General features: G+C 43.7%; 1 long non-coding RNA gene across 1 annotated transcript in view; it reads right to left on the bottom strand.

Moving 5' to 3' along the window:
- Nucleotides 1-255: 255 nt before the first annotated feature.
- LOC124615913 overlaps nt 256-16541 on the bottom strand; it is a 105663-nt gene continuing 89377 nt past the window's right edge. The window contains exon 2 of the long non-coding RNA XR_006979818.1: nt 256-1267. This is a non-coding gene — a long non-coding RNA (uncharacterized LOC124615913). The remainder of the gene's footprint in view (nt 1268-16541) is intronic.

Raw genomic sequence — 16541 nt, 5'->3', positions numbered from 1 at the left:
GCAATTGCTTTGACTATTTATGTCAATAGAAGATGAGTTTAAATGCATTCGTATTCTGTTTCACAATTTACTGGCTTTCACTCAGAAAACCCTTGATATTCGATATTTTTAATTTACTCATTTAATTAGTCTGTTGAATCTATATGTGAATATACAGAACGAACTGAATTCCTGAAATTATTTCTCCAGAAGGATTTACAGAGTTGCTGAGGAAAGGGATAGGTTGGACGTATTCAATAAAAGGTCAGAATCATGTTTAGTTTGGCTTAGCTTATTAAGAAATGTATTTGTTCCATTTATTAACACAAAAAATTTGTTTCGCATATTAGTAAACTACCTACTTATCCATACGTGGTCCAGGGGTATCTTAGAGTGTAACAGCATTTAAGTGTAATGATGCTAGAATATGTTTCAGTAGATTAGCTTCTAAGTAGGGTAAGGTCATCTTCAGGAAACTAGTCCTCTGATACAATGTACATTTTCGAGTTCTTTGAAATTTTTCATAAACATCACGGTTTGACCAATCTTTCAGCTTCTCTGATGGATGGTACTGAAAAATCTAAGGGGACCTCTAGGCGTTAGTTCTGATAGCGCATCAATTTGCTTCCCGCCCAATTAATGGAATCTTGACGACGGTGGTCAGCCACAGGGGTCAAAATTCTTTCCAAACCCCTGATTACCTTCGGCTGAATTACAAGCATCATGTAAGCATGCGTATTACTCGACAGCAAGTCGAAAGGGGTGTAATGACGACCAATGGAATTAATTAGCACGTTCCTAAGATCCCGAGGAATCCCTCTCTCCATATCGTACATACAAATTTTTATACCTTAGTAGGGGTACTCAATGCACTATGTTGAATAAGTGAGACTCCACTGAAAGAGTTCTCAGTAGCACACGAAGACCACTTGGAACACTGTCTCCATCACACCTAGTGTCCTATTCTCACACAGTCATTAAATAGGAAGAGAGGAACTGCGCAACGCTCGAATACAGGTCTCCAGTATTACTCGGTGGACAGCCGCTGAGCAGAATTCGTCCTTAACAGGGCGCAGCAGTGCTGCCAACTGCGCTGCTGGTGACGGAGTCGTCAGCGCAGCTCGCAGGGCCCGCTGGGCAGCAACCATCAGCGCGTTATGTTGGCCACCTTTCTTGCTTGTGCGGGCGCCGGGTCCCGCAGAATCTGTTCCGCCGCCAGCCATGACGCCACCTCAGGTTTTGCTGTCTCAATCAACCCGTAACGCGCTGACTGGGGCAGGGGCTCCTCCTGGAACAAATGAACACACAACTGAGATGATAATTTTGTAGTGGTTGTCGCGCACTGCTACACAGCCCAAATAGACCTAAGAACACAATGAAAAACCGACAACGGCTCACGATAATAAAAAAAAAGCCATCACGACAGAAGTATTTCCAGTTTTAAACATCCACTTAAAGGGAGTCGCCGGCCGGAATGGCCGTGCGGTTCTAGGCGCTACAGTCTGGAGCCGAGCGACCGCTACGGTCGCAGGTTCGAATCCTGCCTCGGACATGGATATGTGTGATATCCTTAGGTTAGTTAGGTTTAATTAGTTCTAAGTTCTAGGCGACTGATGACCTCACAAGTTAAGTCGCATAGTGCTCAGAGCCATTTGAACTATTTTTTTTAAAGGGAATCGAGTTGATTGTGGCGCTTAGTTGTGTTCTTCCTTCTTTCTCGATGTCTCTAGCTTCTTGTATGTGACGGAAGTGAACGTCAAGGCAGGAAAAGAGTTGTCTTTCCTTTTTATCATTCCGTGTCTCCGTATGTAAGAACGGAGCACTTATAGATCACTTTGTTGTCTGCCAGTCGTGTCTGTCTGTCTGTCGACGGCTAAGAACAACTCGTCAAAACCTGTTAGGTGCTTCCCGTTAACCTACAGTCATGAAATATGCCAAGAGCAAAGTTTTCCCAGAACAATTACAGGAAAAAAAAACGAAAATTGTTACTTTGCTACTATATCACAGGGAGAACAAATATTTCTCTGTCCTCTCTGTGAAACTGTCCTTTTATCCGTCCGTTAAGACCTCTTTTTCTTAGTATCGGAAAGCATATCAAGCTGAAACTTATCACATATTCAGGTCTACAGGCCTTTGACGTTGTAATAAACGTAAGCTTCTACGTCAATGCACTCAAAAGATACGGCCATTTATGTCACATATTGTGATACTTGCAAACTCACCATAAAAACCTCTAGGGTACTTCCTGTTTAGCAAGAATCATGCGATTTGGCAAGAAACAAGTTTTCATAATGCAAGTAAAGGATAAAGAATCTGAAAATTGTTAATTTTTAATTATGTCACAAGAAAAAATCTTTCCTTTGGTCATTTTTAATCCTACCAGACGTAAAACTGAAACATTTCCGAAAAGTCTTGGAATTTCCGGGACCTATATCTTGCCAGTATCATTGTCAATACCTGGCATAAACCTTAGCTATCCTTGACCCTCTGGATGGATAATTGTCTATACACATGTTTAAGTTAATACAGAAGCCTCGGAACGCGAGTCTTTATCACACCTGGCAATTTTCTTTCAGTTCTTGCGATCCGACGGAACAGGCCTCGCACGCTCCGAAAGCCAGAGAGTATTGTTATACTAATCGTTTCTCACATATCCTAGCCGTGCGTTTTGATTCTGTATGCCTGGTCTGAGAATGTGAGACGACAGTGTTTTCTTGTAGGTGAAGGGAGTCATTTAGTCTGCAAAGGCAGTCTTGCCAACGTAGCTTGGTTAGGCAGAAAGGCAAAGAGCTTTACCAACAGATAGAGATAGGTGCTTTTGTACGAGAGTTTACGAGCGCGTAGGTAACAGGTAAGCTGTGGTCTGTGGCTTAGCCCTTAGACCCCCCCCCCCCCCCCCCTTTCAGCCTGAAAACCTTACCTCTCTGGCTTTCGGAGGATGCGAGGCGCGTTCAGTCGGATCGCAAGAGCTCTTGTAAGTGAGATTGTGTATCCCGTACACATTGCGAGATGTAGACACAGACATTAGAATGGCTTTGGTATACTTTATACACCATTTTATAGTGCGGTTTCAGGCTTATGATGTTATGAGAAAATTTAAGTTACTCGTTCTAAGTATAATTTCGCATGTGCGTGAGTATTTCTGATTTTCAAATGAGCAATGTCTTGTCTAGAGATCTTTTGGCTACCATGTGTGGTAGTAAGTAAAAGAAACCGAGCCTAGATAATTTATCATATTGTTTCACCCTCAAGGCTCTAAATAAAAAGAATGTGTCTGCTAACACGAAACGTGACTTTGAAATTGTCAATCTCTCGATTTGTAACTACTTTGTAATTAGGTCTTCCTTTCAGGCACGTTATCGTGTGATTCTAAGATAGGATCGAGATCTCCTCTTTTGCATTCTTTCATACGTGTTTGAACCTTCAATGATTGTTTGGAATGCGGGTTGTTTTTCAATAAAATATAATTCTTGTGGCGAAATAGGTTTCACATTTCGCGGATTCGACAGTGCTCTACCATGTGTTCAATATAATTTCGTCATCTGTCTGTTAGTGTCCGTCAGTGAATTCTGCTACATTTTCTTCGTGAAACGATTACCGATAAGTGTAACTAAATTTTGTCTGCATTTCTGATTTACTGTATTTTCGTAATTTTCTAATGTGATTGTTTCTGTCGACGTACATGCGTTTTATAGCTTTCTGTAATCCACTGCTGTGTCTGTCTATCTTTCTCTCTCTCTCTTTGAAGCAATGTGAGTACCTATAGGCGTGGCAGGATTTTACCAATTTTTATTTTCCTCATTTAACAAATTTTTGCGACTTTCGTATCTACTCATTGTGATGACTTGCTTCTCTGCCCAGTATTTAGTAGCTTCAGTAGATACGGTGGTGTGGTAGCTTCTCCGTTGTAAAACCTAATCTTGCATCAGTGATGGTGTTTAGTTCTGTGTTTATTTGTTTACCTTATGAAACCACGTGTGTCTTCCTCTGCTTTCATATTACGATACACTGATCCCTGCTTCCAATTGAAGTAAACGGGAGTTATTTTTTATTTTGGTAATCAGTCTACTGACTGGTTTGATGCGGCCAGCCACGAATTCCTTTCCTGTGCTAACCTCTTCATCTCAGAGTAGCACTTGCAACCTACGTCCTCAATTATTTGCTTGACGTATTCCAATCTCTGTCTTCCTCTACAGTTTTTGCCCTCTACAGCTCCCTGTAGTACCATGGAAGTCATTCCCTCATGTCTTAGCAGATGTCCTATCATCCTGTCCCTTCTCCTTATCAGTGTTTTCCACATATTCCTTTCCTCTCCGATTCTGCGTAGAACCTCCTCATTCCTTACCTTATCAGTCCACCTAATTTTCAACATTCGTCTATAGCACCACATCTCAAATGCTTCGGTTCTCTTTTGTTCCGGTTTTCCCACAGTCCATGTTTCACTACCATACAATGCCGTACTCCAGACGTACATCCTCAGAAATTTCTTCCTCAAATTAAGGCCGGTATTTGATATTAGTAGACTTCTCTTGGCCAGAAATGCCTTTTTTGCCATAGCGAGTCTGCTTTTGATGTCGTCCTTGCTCCGTCCGTCATTGGTTATTTTACTGCCTAGGTAGCAGAATTCCTTAACTTCATTGACTTCGTGATCATCAATCCTGATGTTAAGTTTCTCGCTGTTCTCATTTCTACTACTTCTCATTACCTTCGTCTTTCTCCGATTTACTCTCAAACCATACTGTGTACTCATTAGACTGTTCATTCCGTTCAGCAGATCATTTAATTCTTCTTCACTTTCACTCAGGATAGCAATGTCATCAGCGAATCGTATCATTGATATCCTTTCACCTTGTATTTTAATTCCACTCCTGAACCTTTCTTTTATTTCCATCACTGCTTCCTCGATGTACAGATTGAAGAGTAGGGGCGAAAGGCTACTGCCTTGTCTTACACCCTTCTTAATACGAGCACTTCGTTCTTGATCGTCCACTCTTATTATTCCCTCTTGGTTATTGTACATATTGTATATGACCCGTCTCTCCCTATAGCTTACCCCTACTTTTTTCAGAATCTCGAATAGCTTGCACCATTTTATATTGTCGAACGCTTTTTCAAGGTCGACAAATCATATGAAAGTGTCCTGATTTTTCTTTAGTCTTGCTTCCATTATTAGCCGTAACGTCAGAATTGCCTCTCTTGTCCCTTTACTTTTCCTAAAGCCAAAATGATCGTCACCTAGCGCATTCTCAATTTTCTTTTCCATTCTTCTGTATATTATTCTTGTAAGCAGCTTCGATGCATGAGCTGTTAAGCTGATTGTGCGACAATTCTCGCACTTGTCAGCTGTTGCCGTCTTCGGAATTGTGTGGATGATGCTTTTCCGAAAGTCAGTTGGTATGTCGCCAGACTCATATAATCTACACACCAACGTGAATAGTCGTTTTGTTGCCACTTCCCCCAAAGATTTTAGAAATTCAGTTGGAATGTTATCTATCCCTTCTGCCTTATTTGACCGTAAGTCCTCCAAAGCTCTTTTAAATTCTGATTCTAATACTAGATCCCCCATCTCTTCTAAATCGGCTCCTGTTTCTTCTTCTATCACATCAGACAAATCTTCACCCTCATAGAGGCTTTCAAGGTATTCTTTCCACCTGTCTGCTCTCTCCTCTGCATTTAACAGTGGAATTCCCGTTGCACTCTTAACGTTACCACCGTTGCTTTTAATGTCACCAAAGGTTGTTTTGACTTTCCTGTATGCTGAGTCTGTCCTTCCGACAATCATATCTTTTTCGATGTCTTCACATTTTTCCTGCAGCCATTTCGTCTTAGCTTCCCTGCACTTCCTATTTATTTCATTCCTCAGCGACTTGTATTTCTGTATTCCTGATTTTCCCGGAACATGTTTGTACTTCCTCCTTTCATCAATCAACTGAAGTATTTCTTCTGTTACCCATGGTTTCTTCGTAGCTACCTTCTTTATACCTATGTTTTCCTTCCCAACTTCTGTGATGGCCCTTTTAAGAGATGTCCATTCCTCTTCAACTGTACTGCCTACTGCGCTATTCCTTATTGCTGTATCTATAGCGTTAGAGAACTTCAAACGTATCTCGTCATTCCTTAGTACTTCCGTATCCCACTTCTTTGCGTATTGATTCTTCCTGACTAATGTCTTGAACTTCAGCCTACTTTTCATCACTACTATATTGTGATCTGAGTCTATATCTGCTCCTGGGTACGCCTTACAATCCAGTATCTGATTTCGGAATCTCTGTCTGACCATGATGTAATCTAATTGAAATCTTCCCGTATCTCCCCGTCTTTTCCAAGTATACCTCCTGCTCTTGTGATTCTTGAACAGGGTATTCGCTATTACTAGTTGAAACTTGTTACAGAACTCAATTAGTCTTTCTCTTCTTTCATTCCTAGTCCCAAGCCCATATTCTCCTGTAACCTTTTCTTCTACTCCTTTCCCTACAACTGCATTCCAGTCGCCCATGACTATTAGATTTTCGTGCACCTTTACATACTGCATTACCCTTTCAATATCTTCATACACTTTCTCTATCTGTTCATCTTCAGCTTGCGACATCGGCACGCATACCCGAACTATCGTTGTCGGTGTTGGTCTGCTGTCGATTCTGATTAGAACATCCCGGTCACTGAACTGTTCACAATAACACACCCTCTGCCCTACCTTCCTATTCATAACGAATCCCACACCTGTTATACCATTTTCTGCTGCTGTTGATATTACCCGATACTCATCTGACCAGAAATCCTTGTTTTCCTTCCACTTCACTTCACTGACCCACACTATATCTAGATTGAGCCTTTGCATTTCGCTTTTCAGATTTTCTAGTTTCCCTACCACGTTCAAGCTTCTGACATTCCACGCCCCTATAATTGTTCATTTAGGATTAATCTTATCATGAATTCATATTGTTATCTTATGTAGAGTGTTGATTGCCTCAGGTCGATTTTTGTGTCCATTGGACTTGCTAATAAATTTAATTGGTGAAATCTTAAACAAACCTTAGTTCTTCCACTTTGCAAACCATGTGGCTTCTTGATCCACTCAGGTACTATTAATATATAAAGTACTTGGCCCGAATTTAAATAGAATATGTTGCGTTTCTGGTGTCTAAATTAAATCTGTACGTTGACAACGCTTACTTTATGACCAAAGAAAGCGAATTTATCACCGATAGTCAAACGATATTTTACAGAGCTCAGGAAAAACTAAGTTCATTTTATTCAAGAACCAATAGCAAACATGTAAGATTCAGTGCGCCCCCCTTCCCAGGAAAGAATACAGAGATACGCAACAGAAATGTCTTAGTAGGCTGACTCTCCAAGACAGTTTCTTTTCACATAGTCTCCCAACTAATTCACACTGACGGGAAAAAAAATCACAACCCCAAGAATGAGTTGTGCGAGATAATCGAAAGTTGGTAGGTTTGATTCTGCATCTGAAACACGATGTCTTTTCCAATTTCGCGCCACTAGCATTATAGTGGCTCTAGCATGGTCGTAAGAAGACCAGGCTCCGTACTGCAACGAGGCACTACTGAGAAGGAAGACCGTCGTGTTCGGCATAAGGCTGTCGCGCACCGTACTGCATCTGCAGCAGTATTTCGAGCAGGAGTTGGCACTACAATGGCACAAGGAACTGTTATGAATCGGATACTTCAAGGACAGCTCCGAGTAAGACACCTCTAAGTAGCGTACATTCCACTCATCCCAAATCACCGCCGTTTGCGACTTCAGTTCGTCAAGCGAGAGCTAAGTGATGGGCGAAGTGGAGGTCTGTTCTGTTTCCTGATGAAAATAAGGTCTGTGTCGGTGCTAGTGATGGCTTTGTGTTTGTTAAAAGGAGGCCAGATGAGCGTCTCCAACCAACATGTCTGCGGGCTAGACACGCTGGAGCTACACATGGAGTTATGGTCTGGGTTGCGATATTGTATGACAGCAGGAGCTCTCTCATGGTTATCCCACGCATCGTAACTGCAAATTTGTACGTCAGTCTGGTGATTTGGCTTCTTGTGCTGTCATTTACGAACAACAATGCAGGGAGTGTTTTCCAACAGGATTACGCTCGCCCACATACCGTAGTTGTAGTCCAACATGCCCTACACAGTGTCGCCATCTCGCCTCGGCGTGCTCAGTTACCAAATCTGTCTCCAATCGAGAATGTACGGGACATCATCTAGCAACAACTCCAGCATCATCCATATCCTGCAGCGCGGTGTAATAGCCCCGCGAACGTTATGGTAAACATTAATGCTTTCAATGCTTGATCCACCAAACATTGATCATTGATCTTACCATTGTTGCAGCTACAATCAATAAAATACGTGGAATCAGTGCATTTCGCCTGCGGGAGGGATGCGTTTACTCAGAGTTGCTCCATTGGGTGCGGTCGGCTATAGAAAAAATTTTGTGAACGGAAAAGGGACGGGCTATAGAGAAGCTTTAATGTATGGACCTATGGGACTCGGATGGGCATAATTATCGATTGTTCAGAACCATTTTGTAAAACGTAAACTGGTACAGAGTTGTATAAAGAAAGAGAGAGAGAGACAGGTCTGAGATTTTATCATTGTAAACCTACGCGAGAATATATTGAAATTCTATACAAGGTAATTCGGTCGTTCTCAATTATTTTCTGAAGTGGATTTTGAGGAAGTAAATTGTGCTGAGCTTCTTTAGGAATTACGGACGTTTGGTTGATGATATTTGCTGGTGGATCTGCAAGCACGGTCATGGGAATTTAGAAGTGTTTTCCAGTTATTAACAGAAATCTGTGGTCGGCTACGCATCGTATATCGGAATGTGGACTGAGTCGCACAGATTCAGTATCCGAGGCTCCTACACAAGTTCCTATTTATGATCAGTAAAAGTATTACAGGCAACCGGAGGATATCGGCAGTTGCTTGTGCTCTGCGAGATAATGAAATTTCACCACTGCAGATCTAATATCCTTTTTATGTTAAAATCTTATCGCCGGATGTTTTTTAACAAGGCTACATGATGTACGCTCGTCTTCTGTAAGACTGTGCAGGTACAACAGGAACAGTAATTAGTGCTCTAATAAATGAGATTTCCAAGCATTAGCAAGAGAGTTTTTGCTTATTCACGGCACAAACATTCTCAGCGTAGAGCAGTAGACACAGATTTAGACATTGGTTTGTCTTTATTATCTTTTAAGTTAGCCTATTATTATTTCAAGTTTAATCGATTTCTTTCCACGATTAATTGCACCTTCGGTAAATTATATCCACACATACATACAACGACATACACAAATATAATAAGGGATATACTGTACCGTCACCGGTGCAACACATTGTATGGAAGTTCGCATACTTACTTTCATCATTCTGAAGACTATACAGGTTATTAATGTACCAGAATTTCACAAAGCAATGTCTTTTCTCGTGATTAAATTAACCTGTGATCTTGCAAAGTAAATGACTGACATATGTCACTTAGACAAATGTATTCCCAGAATATCATTACTCTACATTAATTACTTCTTGGTGTTATGGTCTACTTCCGTTAGTGTATAACAAACAGACATCTTTAACCTGACATCGATAAAGAAATCAGGCATACAATTATTTTACAGTGGGTAATAATCCTTTGTAAAAACCCACCAAACAAATTCTAAGTGTATGAATACAGAGTCTCGCGGCGATAACACTGAATAAAATGTTCTCGGGTTTCCAACCACGTCCATTGCTTAAAACTACACGAACTTTCGGCCAAGCACTCCTTGGCCATTGTCAAGTGGTATGACTGCCAGTGGGCTGTTGGTGCGCCCTTATATACGCTAGCTGCCGGCTGTGACGTCACTGGTGTCGATGGCATTGCCATATATGGGCATGTTTTGAGTCGGGGTTCGATGTGCCCTCTTCAACCGCGCGATCGCTGGATCCCAAGCAGCGCTGAGCTGCAAGCCACCGTCTCTATTCAGAGTGTTTGTGGTAATTTTTATTTCAATAGCTTCCTTTATTAAACTGTCTCAGGAGCAGTTAGTGCGAGCCTCGACAGAGGTATCGTCAAATTTTATGTGGTGACCGTTTTCTAACTCATGCTCAGCTAACGCAGATTTCTCTGGATAGCGTAGGCGATAGCACCTGTCATGTTCTTTCCTGCGTTGTTTCACAGCGCGCACTGTTTGTCCGATGTACTTCTGGCCACACTCACAACGTATTGCGAAGACTCCAGGTGTTCTGAGACCTACTGCGTCTTTAACTGGTCTCAGTAATTGACGGTTTTTCGTTGGAGGCCTGAAGATTGATTTGATCTTGTGTCTTTTCAACAGGCGGCTTATCTTACCCGACACAGAGCCACAGAATGGCAGCAAAGCAACTTTCTTTTCCTGCTCTTCGTCGGTGGTCTTATTCTGAAATTTCCCAGAAATCACTTCTTTCACTTGATGGACGCTATAGCCGTTATTCCTGAAAACCTTGCGTAGGTGGCTCAATTCATGGGGCACGTTATCGTCGTCTGATATTACTCTTGTACAATGCACCAATGTTTGTAATACTGTGTGCTTCTGTGCTGCATGATGATGGTTGGTGGCGTGCAGGTACAGGTCTGTGTGGGTGGGTTTTCTGTAGACACTGTGGCCAAGGCACCCATTTCGTTTACGGTGGACAAGGACGTCGAGGAAGTGCAATGCATTATCTTTTTCCACCTCCATGGTGAACTGGATATTACTGTTGATGCCATTGAGGTGTTCCAAAAACTCGTCAAGTTTCTCGCGTCCGTGTGGTCAAATGACGAACGTGTCGTCAACATATCCAAAGAAACACTTCGGCTTCAGTGGCGCAGTATCTATGGCAATATCCTCAAAATTCTCCATGAAGAGGTTTGCAACAGCTGGAGCCAACGGGCTACCCATTGCTACGCCGTCTGTCTGATCACAATAGTGGCCGTTGTACACGAAATAGGACGACGTAAGAGTGTGCCTAAATAGCTCGACCACGTCACTTACTAAGTACTGGGAAATTAGGTCCAAAGCTTAATACTCCTTATATCTATTCTTGATAATTATAATCGTACATTAGCAGGAATGCTGACACTTTGGAAAAGGTGAAAATTATATCAGCTATGAAATAGCTGCTGCTTACTTTCTCGGATAGCGTAATATTTACATCAACAAATTCATATTTTCAAAGACAGTAATTCCCTTATCTGCAAAAACAACTGCTTGTTTACAATACACTGTTGCTTGCTTTGCTCTCGTACCAATCGCAGATGAACACTGACCGAACCAGAGTGTGTGGACACCTCTTAGCGAACATTGATATTCACCCTTCGCCTTTGCAACGGCTCTAGCTCCGATGGGGACTCTTTCAGCGAGGTGTCTGAATGTCTGTGGAGGAATTTCAGATCACTGTTCCTCAAGAGCCGAAACCAGTGAAGATAGTGATGTTGGACGCTTGGGTATGGAGCGAAGTCGACTCTCTAACTCACCCCAGAGGTGTTCCTCTCGGCAGGTCAGTTCATTTGAGCAGAAATTTTGGAGTAGGAATTAAAGCCCAGGGAGAAGAAATAAAAAACTTTGAGGTTTGCAGATGACATCGAAATTTTGGCAGAGACAGTGAAGGACTTGAAAGAGCAGCTGAACGGAATGGACAGTATCTTGATAGGAGGGTATGAGATGAACATCAACAAAAGCAAAACGAGGATAATGGAATGTAGTCGAATTAAATCAGGTGATGCTGAGGGAATTATATTAGGAAATCAAACTCTTAGTAGAAAGTAATAAATGAGTTTTGCTATTTGGGAAGCAAAATACCTGCTCATGGTCGAAGTAGGGTGGATATAAAATGCAGACTGGCAATGGTAAGAAAAGCGTTTCTGAATAAGAGAAATTTGTTAACGTCGAGTATAGATTTAAGTGTCAGGAAGTCCTTTCTGAAAGCATTTGTATGGAGTGTAGCCATGTATGGATAAATAGTTTAGACCAGGGCTTCCCAACGTGTGGTCCGCGGACCCCTTAGGGGTCCGCCGACTCTTTCTAGGGGGTCCGCGGCCACCCTTCACGAAATCTTGTAAAATATAAAAATCAAATTCATCACTATTTTTTTTTTCGTGTGAAAAACATCAGTACTTTTACTTTAGGTCGTATTCCCAAGCAGCCTTTGCGGTTCCTAAGTGAGAACGTATACACAGTTTAGCGCCGGAGAATGCGGCTTCTCTAATCGGCTGTTTCGCAACAATACGGGGGTCGTTTGCGCGACGGCTCACGACGGTAGATGCGCTGAAACCTTTTACGCATGCGCGGAGCCAGCTTTGTCGACCAATCACAGCGCTCGCTGGCACGTATGCGGCCCCAGGCATCATTAAATGTTAAACTTGCTTTGTCAGTGCACTAAGTATTTCATAAGTCGACTTTTGACTTTCAACTTGTTTTCATTCATCTCTAAACCAAAGACTATTGATAATTTGGAATGACTGGATGTTATGTGATGTCCTTAGGTTAGTTAGGTTTAAGTAGTTCTAAGTTCTAGGGGACTGATGACCATAGATGTTAAGTCCCATAGTGCTCAGAGCCATACTTTGGGGTGGGGGGGGGGGGGTCATTGGGAACATGGAACTAGCATTAAGAAGCTTCCAGTTCCCATGGGTTTCGCTCTGAAATTTAAAGATACTGTGCTCTTGACTGACTAGGGGTCCGCCATGGATTTTCGTCTGAAGAAGGGGTCCACCAGCTGATAAGGTTGGGAAGCCCTGGTTTAAACAATAAGCTTTCGAAATGTGGTGCTACAGAAGAATGAAGATTGGATGGGTAGATTACGGAACTAATGAGGAGGTACTGAATAGAATTGGTAAGAAGAGAAATTTGTGGTACAACTTGATTAAAAGAAGGTATCGGTTGGTAGGACGCGTTCTAGTACCTAAAGGGATCACCAATTTGGTACTGGAAGGAAGCGTGCGGCGTAAAAATCGTAGAAGGAGACCAAGAGATCAATATACACTCCTGGAAATTGAAATAAGAACACCGTGAATTCATTGTCCCAGGAAGGGGAAACTTTATTGACACATTCCTGGGGTCAGATACATCACATGATCACACTGACAGAACCACAGGCACATAGACACAGGCAACAGAGCATGCACAATGTCGGCACTAGTACAGTGTATATCCACCTTTCGCAGCAATGCAGGCTGCTATTCTCCCATGGAGACGATCGTAGAGATGCTGGATGTAGTCCTGTGGAACGGCTTGCCATGCCATTTCCACCTGGCGCCTCAGTTGGACCAGCTTTCGTGCTGGACGTGCAGACTGCGTAAGACGACGCTTCATCCAGTCCCAAACATGCTCAATGGGGGACAGATCCGGAGATCTTGCTGGCAAGGGTAGTTGACTTACACCTTCTAGAGCACGTTGGGTGGCACGGGATACATGCGGACGTGCATTGTCCTGTTGGAACAGCAAGTTCCCTTGCCGGTCTTGGAATGGTAGAACGATGGGTTCGATGACGGTTTGGATGTACCGTGCCCTATTCAGTGTCCCCTCGACGATCACCAGTGGTGTACGGCCAGTGTACGGGATCGCTCCCCACACCATGATGCCGGGTGTTGGCCCTGTGTGCCTCGGTCGTATGCAGTCCTGATTGTGGCGCTCACCTGCACGGCGCCAAACACGCATACGACCATCATTGGCACCAAGGCAGAAGCGACTCTCATCGCTGAAGACGACACGTCTCCATTCGTCCCTCCATTCACGCCTGTCGCGACACCACTGGAGGCGGGCTGCACGCTGTTGGGGCGTGAGCGGAAGACGGCCTAACGGTGTGCGGGACCGTAGCCCAGCTTCATGGAGACGATTGCGAATGGTCCTCGCCGATACCCCAGGAGCAACAGTGTCCCTAATTTGCTGGGAAGTGGCGGTGCGGTCCCCCACGGCACTGCGTAGGATCCTACGGTCTTGGCGTGCATCCGTGCGTCGCTGCAGTCCGGTCCCAGGTCGACGGGCACATGCACCTTCCGCCGACCACTGGCGACAACATCGATGTACTGTGGAGACCTCACGCCCCACGTGTTGAGCAATTCGGCGGTACGTCCACCCGGCCTCCCGCATGCCCACTATACGCCCTCGCTCAAAGTCCGTCAACTGCACATACGGTTCACGTCCACGCTGTCGCGGCATGCTACCAGTGTTAAAGACTGCGATGGAGCTCCGTATGCCACGGCAAACTGGCTGACACTGACGGCGGTGGTGCACAAATGCTGCGCAGCTAGCGCCATTCGACGGCCAACACCGCGGTTCCTGGTGTGTCCGCTGTGCCGTGCGTGTGATCATTGCTTGTACAGCCCTCTCGCAGTGTCCGGAGCAAGTATGGTGGGTCTGACACACCGGTGTCAATGTGTTCTTTTTTCCATTTCCAGGAGTGTAGTATGCAGATTCAGAGGGATGTAAGTTGCAGTAGTTACTCGAAGAGGCTTGCACAGGATAGAGTAGCATGGAGAGCCTGCATCAAACCATTCTTCGGACTGAAGACCACAACAGTAACAACATTGTCCACGAACCATTCCTTCACACATGCTGCTTTACGGCAGGATGCACTGTGATGCTGATACGATCATCGCCTCCGAACTGTTACTCTCCTGTAAGCAGTACGCACTGGCGAAAAATGTGTTCATATCCTTCAGCATTTACCGTTTTCTTAGGCACAAAAAGCGGTCACACTCTAACTACGAAGCACAACACGTGATGGCAGGTAATGTGCTCCACGCATTCACCGAACCACAACCCTTCTATCCGACTGTCACAGCACCACCTGAAGCGTCGCTTAGCATTGACTACAGAAATGTGTGGCGTATGAAGAGCTGCTGGACCACTTAGTTCACTACACACAGTTATTGTACCAGCCGCACTGCTGGCAGCAGTTCAGAATGTACGGGTTCTTCCCTCTGCTGATTTCATGCGATTTTTTACAATAACCCTCTGCAATGCTCGAGGCTCCATGTCGGTCAGTACACGAAGTCTGTCTGGTCTCGGTTTAATTTTGGTTGTTCCGCCGCGTTGTCACTCCACAATCACATTACCAACAATCGGCTTGGGCAGCTTTAGAATGTTTGAACTGTCTCTGATAGGTTTGTTACTCAGGACACAACCAATGACTAAAGCAAGTTCGAAATCATTGAGCTCTTCTGACAGACGCATTTTGATGTTACTGCTTGTCTTCTGACAACACAATATTGTTGAGCCGTGGCGTGGTTGAGGGCATTGCCTTTCGAATTCCTGGCGCCACTAGCTCGGTCTGTCCTCTGACGTCCCTCTGGTTTGAGACCACTAAGATCTTTGCTGGAGGTTGTTGGTAGCTGGTCGATGTGGCCGAGCGGTTCTAGGCGCTTCAGTCTGGAACCGCGCGACCGCTACGGTCGCAGGTTCGAATCCTGCCTCGGGCATGGATGTGTGTGATGTCCTTAGGTTAGTTAGATTTAAGTAGTTCAAGTTTCTTTGGGACTGATGACCTCAGATGTTAAGTCCCATAGTGCTCAGAGCCATTTGGTTGTTGATGGGGGACAGGACGTGTTGTGTCGTAGCGAGTTGTTGAGTGGTAACGGAGGGAGGGCGGTGTGAGAGGTCCGCCCGGCGAGTAAAGCGACCGCTTGCTCAGGCGTCTTGGGCACAGAGTCCGGCGAGTGGTTGCTCGGCATACTTGTGGGCCGATTTGAACCCGTGGCTGACTTCGAGTGCCGTCTTCGTACGTAGCCTGTCCAGCCAGCTCTGGGTCGTGGCACACCGGTGAGAGAGTTGAAGCCAGTTGCGCTGTACTGAAGTCCGTGCCGCTTTGGAACCCGCAAGTTTCAGCTTCTGTTAACTTTGGATTTTGAGGTCTTAGCTGTTATTAGTGAAGGCCTGCCTGTTTTCCATTTAGTAATTTTACTTAACTGAAGCCGTTGTTTTTGAAGGCCTGCCGCTTTTGGTAATTTTTCTTAACTGAAGTTGTTATTTTTGTAGGTCAACGTGTTTTCTATTTGTTAATTTTACTTAACTGGAGCTGTTATTATTGAAGTATCTGATGCTTAATAATAATAATAATAATAACAGATAAATGCAGACTTTGCAAACAACAAATAGAAACAGTAGATCACATCACAAGAGGATGTACAATACTAGCAAATACAGAATACCCCAGAAAACATGACAATGTAGCAAAAATAATACATCAACAGCTTGCCTTACAACATAAACTTATAAAACAACATGTTCCCACATACAAGTATGCACCACAAAATGTACTGGAGAACGATGAATACAAATTATACTGGAACAGAACCATTATAACAGATAAAACAACACCACATAACAAACCTGACATCATACTCACCAATAAAAAGAAGAAATTAACACAACTAATCGAAATATCCATACCCAATACAAATAATATACAAAAGAAAACAGGAGAAAAAATTGAAAAATACATCCACTGGCTGAGGAAGTCAAGGACATGTGGCATCAGGATAAAGTTGACATTATACCAATTATACTATCAACTACAGGAGTCATACCACACAATATCCACCAGTACATCAAT

The sequence above is a fragment of the Schistocerca americana genome, chromosome 5 (genome assembly GCF_021461395.2).
Source record: "Schistocerca americana isolate TAMUIC-IGC-003095 chromosome 5, iqSchAmer2.1, whole genome shotgun sequence".
Taxonomy (NCBI): Eukaryota; Metazoa; Arthropoda; class Insecta; order Orthoptera; family Acrididae; genus Schistocerca; species Schistocerca americana.
The sequence above is the reverse complement of the archived record's forward strand: the minus strand, read 5'-3'. Positions and strand labels throughout refer to the sequence as shown.